The sequence below is a fragment of the Momordica charantia genome (assembly GCF_013281855.1).
Source record: "Momordica charantia cultivar OHB3-1 chromosome 5 unlocalized genomic scaffold, Mcharantia_2.0 BLBB01000005.1, whole genome shotgun sequence".
Taxonomy (NCBI): domain Eukaryota; kingdom Viridiplantae; phylum Streptophyta; class Magnoliopsida; order Cucurbitales; family Cucurbitaceae; genus Momordica; species Momordica charantia.
The window spans coordinates 13,333,486-13,340,904 of NW_028275163.1; the positions used below are offsets into that span (position 1 = coordinate 13,333,486).

The following is a 7,419-nucleotide window of genomic DNA, read 5'->3' on the forward strand; positions in this document are numbered from 1 at the left end:
GCACGGATCTAGGGTTGGAAACGAGTCGTTCACTACTTTGTTTGGCTAGCATGCGACGTGAGGCACGTGCGATAGGGGCAGAGCGCGCGGGTGAGGGCGAGTGGTAGGGACACACAAGCACTGGCTTGTGAGATTAGCGACAGGCGTCTGGCATCAGGGGGCACGCGCGAGGCTGTTCGATGACACTGTCATGCGCGTGGGTGCTAGCGAGTGCACATTGGACATTTTCTTGTTAGTCTAGTGCCTAACCTCGGTTCATCCTCAATCTCCCTTTTCCTAATCCTGACCCTCGATGGTTGTTCATGCCCCTCGAAAATGGAAAAATCTTGATTGTGGGTCCAATGAAGTTTCCTCATTTTGTGGGGTCTCTCATCGAGTTCTCCATCCTTGTTCATGTAAGTTGATCTTTCGAGCTCTTGGTCCATTATGATCTCATCACATTCTCTACACTCAATCGACTTCTAAACAAAAATAAATAAATAAATAAAATATATATATATATATATATATGGTTTTTTGCAGACCATTTTATTTTTAGATGATCAATCACACCTTGTTGATAATGGTGGCAACTCCAAACCCATCTCTCAAAAGATGCTCTTTTTGGGATGACGTCGGCCGCTCCGCGTCGCAAAAACGTTGCGATAAAAATTGAAGTAAAGATTGCAACACTTATCCAACTTTAGATTGCAATTTTATGAAATTGAAAGGTTAAGGTAAAAATTGATATATATTGTCAAGTTGAACGATAAAATATTTTTCCCGTTTATATGAATTTGTGCCCCGTAATTTAAAAATCTGGATTTGCCACTACTCAACCTTATCCATGTAGACTATTTAAGTCCTCAACTCTTAAACTTGATCCTCTTGTAGTCTTTTACATACCTAGTTTAAGAACTCATTGGATGGGTTGAGAGCGATTAAGAACTTTTTTTTAGTACATCGGAGGTGGGGGATTCGAATTCACAATCTTTGAGTCGGACATGTTAAGGATCCCACGTTGAAAAGATAAGGGACCTAATCCGTTTATAATAGACATGAGCTACTCTTCTCATTGTTAATTTGTTTTGAGATGGAACCCATGAATATTAATACGACATAGGTGTCTTAACTTGCGGAGCTATGCTCAGGTTGGTAAGAGCTATTAAGCATTTTTGAATGGCAGAATAAGTGAAATATCACTCAAAATAAGAGCCACGAGGTTCTCTTCCAAATGAACTTAGGACACAACAATACATGCATATAGGTTTTAAATAATGATTTAGTATAATGGATCGAAAATCAGAACATTAAGGGCCTGTTTGGTTGGAAATTCGGATTCTGTTTTTTGTTTTCAAATTCACTGAATCAAATGGATCCAGCGAATATGTATTTGGCAGGATTTTGGATATTTGTTTTTGAAAATGGTTTTCGGATTTTGTGATTCAAACAGTAGAAATTCTGAAAACAATTTTTTCATGTTTTCAGTTTTCAGATTCAGAATTTGAAATTCTGAAGATGCAGAATTACATTAAAAATGATAAAAACTTTGATAAATATATTATTTCATATTATCAACTCATTTTATGTTTGTTAAAATTAAAACATGTAAAATATAATGTATTCTAAATTATATAACCTTGTAAAATAACAATTATACAAAATTCATAAAAAATGTTAAAATTAATTAACATAAATTTAGATTACACTAAAATTTAGTTTGCACCTCTAGCTTACAAATATATTACTAAATATATTACTAAACACAAATTTAACAATTTTTTAAATTGAGATTCAATTATCAAATCTGCTACCAAACACATATGTGAAAACATTGAAAACAAAGAATACAACTCTGATTTTCATTGAATCCCTTAGTTTCAAATTTATGTTTTCTGATTACCAACCAAACGCAACCTAAGATATAGTTACTTTTGTTGTCTCTTCTTTCGATACCCAAACCCACTGTGCACTGAAATAAGACATGTAAAAGATCAGAGAGGGCAGACAGAAAGAAGAAAATAAAAGAAAGACGGGGAATGCTGTGGAGCACATGATCAGCATTGACAGGATGGGCCACTTATAAAAAATTATAGAACGACCTCACTAAAAATTTTGCATAATATTAAAGAAATGAAAAAAAAAAGAATAAAGTATTGCCTGCGTTAATTAGTGATTACTATAATCATTCTAACCAATGTATAGGCCAACCACCAATTATATGTTAAGTAATGATGGTGAAAAAAGTAAATTAATTGTTATTATTAAGAAAATCAATTATTGGTAAGATTTTATTTTCTAAAACGTAAAGCTATATTTCATTGTCAAAAGAAATTTTCAAATTCTAGTCGTATCCCTCTCCTCTTTTAATTATTTTAACTCTTAAACTTTTAAGATATCTAAAAATTCATTTGTTAGTCGTTTGTCTCGACATAATCAAAACATAATCCCAACATTAATAATTGAGTGGTAACTTTGACAATTTTTAGAACATGAAAATTGTTTTTCTTTATTTTCTTTCATTTTCAGAATCAATAGACAAAAGGTTTTAGGGCCTTCCTCAAACCGTTAATAGAGAAAAACTAGAATCTCAGGACTTACAAAATGTTAAGAAATAATAGCAAGTGAAGGTACGTATTAATAGACTATTGTGGAATATAAATGGTGGGTACCGTATTGGAGTGACTTATAGACAAACAAAAGTTTTTTTTTAAATAATTTAAAAGCTTAAGAATAAAAATGAAAGTTTTTTAACGAGGGAGGAATAATCCAAACTAAGTTCTTAACAAGGTAAGTGGAATATATTTGTAGGTAAAATAAAAGAGTATGTGAAAAATGTTATATTTTTTTAGCTCAAAATGAGGATATAATAAGCTGCAAAATGAAGATAGAAGAGAAGAGAGAAGCCTTGGGATTTGGTGTGGACAGATGTAATGGTGAGAAATTGAGTAGTGGGCAAGAAGTAGAAAACTAATTATATGATATGGAATTGGACGGTGGCACTTTAATTTTTCTTCTCCTCTGTGATGGACAAGTCTTTTGGTAAAGAAAGTGGACCATCAACTTCACACATTAAGCTGCAAAATAATTGAATATACGACGACTCTGCCTTTGCTTTTCCCTGTCCAAGTCTCTGTGTGCTTTGTGGAGGCCCATTTCCTCTTCTTTTTCCCTCCTCTCTCTCTCTCTCTCTCTCTTTCTTCTTTTTCAGACCTTAGCCTGCCAAAGCCCACACCTCTGTATTCTGAGTTTTCTTTTCTTAATTTTTTTTTGTTATCCACTAACTCATAGTTTTGGTCCCTCCTATTTTTGCAACTCTTTAGATTTAGGGTCGTTGTTGCCATTGGCAAATGTTAAAATTGACTAACGATTAATCTATATAGCATGATACTTACTGAGTTGATAGAAATTTTAAGAAAGGAGGATAAAACTTGACTTTTAATTAGTAAACAACAATCTTGTCCTTGCTACCCTTAGATATTTGACAACTAAAAAAAGAAAGGTAAAAAGTAAAAAAATTTTTTAATAAATAATGAATTGTCAAATATTTAATGGTAGCAAAACGATGTTGCTGTTCAAATGAGGCCCAAGAAAGAATTAGACTATTCTATAGAGAAAAAAATATTATGCCAACTCTAGAATGAGTTAAAAGCTAATTTCCTCTTGTAGATTGCCTAATTCATCTCTAAGTTTCTGTCAAAGCACTAAAATCTCAAGCTGGATAAGTTTATGATTAGGTGATATTTGGGGTATGAATGAAAAATGTTACAGCAATAGGGACTCGACTGAAAAAAACAGACCAAATATTATGGAATAAAACATATATTTAGGTTTAAGAAGACACAAGCTGGTTAGAAGAAGACAATTTAAAGGCAACAGCTTTTTCAGTATTTTAATATTAAATATGACCTGTCGATCATGTGACCTATCTTCTGCTTTATTCTTCTCTCTCCTGCACATCTTTCCAATAATATATCACTCACTCATTCACCTCTGAGCAGAGAGAGAGAGAGAGAGGGAGAGGACCCGCTTGGTCTGATTGTTGAAATCATGAGATAGAGAGAGAGGGAGATGTGCGTTTGTGAAGAAGGGCAACGAAAAGAAAAGAGGGTGTTTGGAATGAAGTTTTGTCCCAGATCCTTAATTGCCCCTGATGGATCGATGATTTTCTTTTCATTTGTCTCCATTCTTAGCTAATTTTGCGGTCGTTCACGTTCGCGTTCTTGTTGGACAACAACAAAAAAAGAGAAAAAAAGAGAAATCTCACCAGGAAAAAAAAGGAAGTAGGTTTTTTTTGTTTTTGTTTTTTTTTCTCATTTAGGCTCAAAATAACATGCACACAAAATACCAAATAGTGTTTATGAGAGAAATGTGGGGTTGTTTTTGATCAGTGGGAGAGCAAGATTCCATATCTCTTTACCTTTATGTTTAAGCTTTAATTTGTCTTTTTGGGAAGGGAAGAGATAGCGTTTCTGGACAAATAAAAGACATGCATGTATCTCATCTCAGCTACTCTCATGGGTTTAGACTACCCTAAGCTTTGTCCTCTTCAAAGAATTGGAATTTGATTGATGTTTTGTCCACATATGGAATTTATTTCTATTCCTAAGTCTATTGGTTATTTGTCTTCTTCTCTCTCTTTCTTTCAAAAGTTTTTTTGTAGGGGTAGTTCACAGATTTTATCATCTTAAAACCAGTTAGGGTTGAGAGTTGTAATTAATCAGATTTGATTGGATCTCGGACCAGGCTTCATTCCTCACACCAAACTTTTCGCTTACAAACATATATGCCATTTATTTTATCGAACAGGTTAGTTCTAACCCTAATCTTTTATGTATTTGTAATTCTCTCCGTTGATTTTTTTTTTTCCATATGATTATATTATTCTTTGATCTGAATCATACATGTATCAGATAGAGTTCCATTTTTGTTCTGCTGGGTTTAATCTGGACTATTCCTTCTCTCTCTCTGTTGTCACTTTATACTTCATTTTGTTCTTTAACTTTGATATATAACAAGCTGTATTTTTTTATGGGTATTTTTTTTTCTTTGCTTTATTCAATGTCTTGATTTATATGGTTCTAAGTTTTGTTTATCTTATGGGTACAAGATCTTACTGATCTAGTTCTTAGAAATTAAAGACCGGTTTGGCATGTTCTAAAAAAAAATAATAATAAAAAGACCTATTAGATAAGGTTCTACGTTTTCATTTTTTTGTTTCTTATTTTCTAGTTTCATCTTTTTCAATCAATAAAAAGAAAAGAACTATATTTGGTAGCTGTTTCTTCTTTATATTGTTTGTTTTTCTTTCTTTTATTAATTTATTTTTTTAAACAAACCGAAACAATGTTTGGTTATGATTTATGGTTGCTTGTTCACAATGATTTTAGATTACAAAATAAAAACTTATATGAAATTTAATTTTTCAAATTATATATATTAAGAAATTTTAAATGATATTTCTTTTTGGATATTTATTATTTAGTTAAAAAATGATAAACTTTTTATGTATGTTTTTGGAAAAAAAAAATAAAAGTAGAAGGGATAATAAGAAGCGATAACCTTTTTTTTTTGTTTTTTTATTGATTCTTAAAAATAAAAAATAAGAATTATGAACAATTACCAAACGCTCATGTTTTTCGGACCTTGGAAGAAAAAAACAAAAAAAAAAGGTGGGAATGTTACCAGACCAACTTAAATTATTTTGATATGTATATTTTAAACGTTCCTCCACCTATTGAAGAAGAAGACGTTGTCAACGCTCTCATACACACAATAGTCAAGCACATTTGTGAATCGATCGAGAATTTAGGGCTTAAAAATGATGGAGCACTAGATCATCTAACTTGTAAAACCTTTGGCGGACTACGAAATGGTATAAAAATACCTACCTAGTACGCTTATATAAAAGAACTGATTGCAACCTCCAGTCTACAAAGTAACATTTGTCTAAGGACTTCCTAAATATGTCATAGACAAATTCAGAGAAAAGTAAGCAGGAACGGAGAAATTGATTGGAAATCTCTAACATATGGAGATATCAACAATACAGTCCAAGCTGCTTGCTTACAAATGTGTAGAGAATTGAAGCTATCTCCATCATGTCCCCGCCTTATCGAGGATTCACGGGGCCGACAATATAATACATATGAAAAAAGCTACCGAGTGGGAGCTGGAAAAGACACACTTTTTTTTATGATGACCCTATGACGGATCCTTAATAAGGTTGTGAGTCAAGAAATGGGTCGTTGATATCGATATCGATGAGAGGATTTGTAATGTCGCCAACTACGAAGATTAGGAGGAAATCATAATTCGCTCACTGGCGTCATCATCAGAAAGACAATTCACCACTCGTTGAATAAGGTAAACTCCGTTGATGAGTTTGTTCATGCTAAAGCATAAATTATGTGATTTTGTAAAAGAGTGTGCCTGTCATGCTCTCTCCGCTTCATTTCTTGTAATTGGACATTGGCTTCGAACCATGCCTTGATATCTTCTTCTTGAAGGTGGGTGTACTCGAACTTTTCCCACCACTTGATTTGTATTGCATTTATTAATGCTTTGAAATTTATAGATTTATCCAATTGGAATTTCCAGCCGGGAATCATGGAATCTGGAAATATAATGCAAATTGAAACGTAGTAGATATGGGAAAACCATAAATATTGGCTTTGAAAAAATGAAAGGATTTTTTAATTGATAGGGGAAAAGTTTCCCTAGAAAGACAAGCGTGGTCCACCGTCGTTGAAACCCAACTTAAAAATGCATCTTGTAAGCATTTTTAAGTTGGGTTTCAACGATGGTGGACCAAGCTTGATACCAAAGGACATTATACCAAGTTCAGATGTAGACTCTGTATGAATAATAATGCTGCGCCACAAACTTTTTCTAGAAAGGTCACGACGTATGAAGTCCTTAATTCCAATGGGTAGGAGTCATGACCTTTTGAATCTTAAAATGTGAAAATATAATTTTTGACGAATCATTTTGATATGGCGTATGAATGATTTCCACTAATTTAGTATCAACAAAGATGAACCATTATTGGTCGAGGCTTATGAGTATACTTATTGGAGTCTGAGGGCACCAATAGTCTCTACCGGCCAAGACACTGATTGATTACATGAGAAGCATATAACGATAAACTTGTGGCTGACAGTACAAGACCCCTGACTAGCGACTTTATCACTTTAGAATCTGCTTTATGAAAAGCTTATAAGTGTACTTATACGATCCCGGGGCACCAATGAGTCCTAGCCAAGACAATGATTTATTATATGAGAAGTAGATAAGGATAAGCTTGTGGCCGATAGGATAAGACCCCTAAATGGCGACTTTATCAATTTGGAATCTGTTTTATGGAAAGTAAAGATAAGATGTAATCAACAAGATAGGACAAAGCCGTGCAAGACCTCTCCTTAGGACGGAACAGGCTTG

At 33.4% G+C, this 7,419-nt stretch overlaps 1 long non-coding RNA gene across 1 annotated transcript; it reads left to right on the forward strand.

Moving 5' to 3' along the window:
• The first annotated feature begins 3,910 nt into the window (after positions 1-3,910).
• Positions 3,911-6,578, forward strand: LOC111025155 (uncharacterized). The gene is made up of 2 exons (XR_002603473.2): positions 3,911-4,788; positions 5,955-6,578. It is a non-coding gene; the product is annotated as an uncharacterized LOC111025155 (long non-coding RNA).
• The last annotated feature ends 841 nt before the right edge of the window (positions 6,579-7,419 follow it).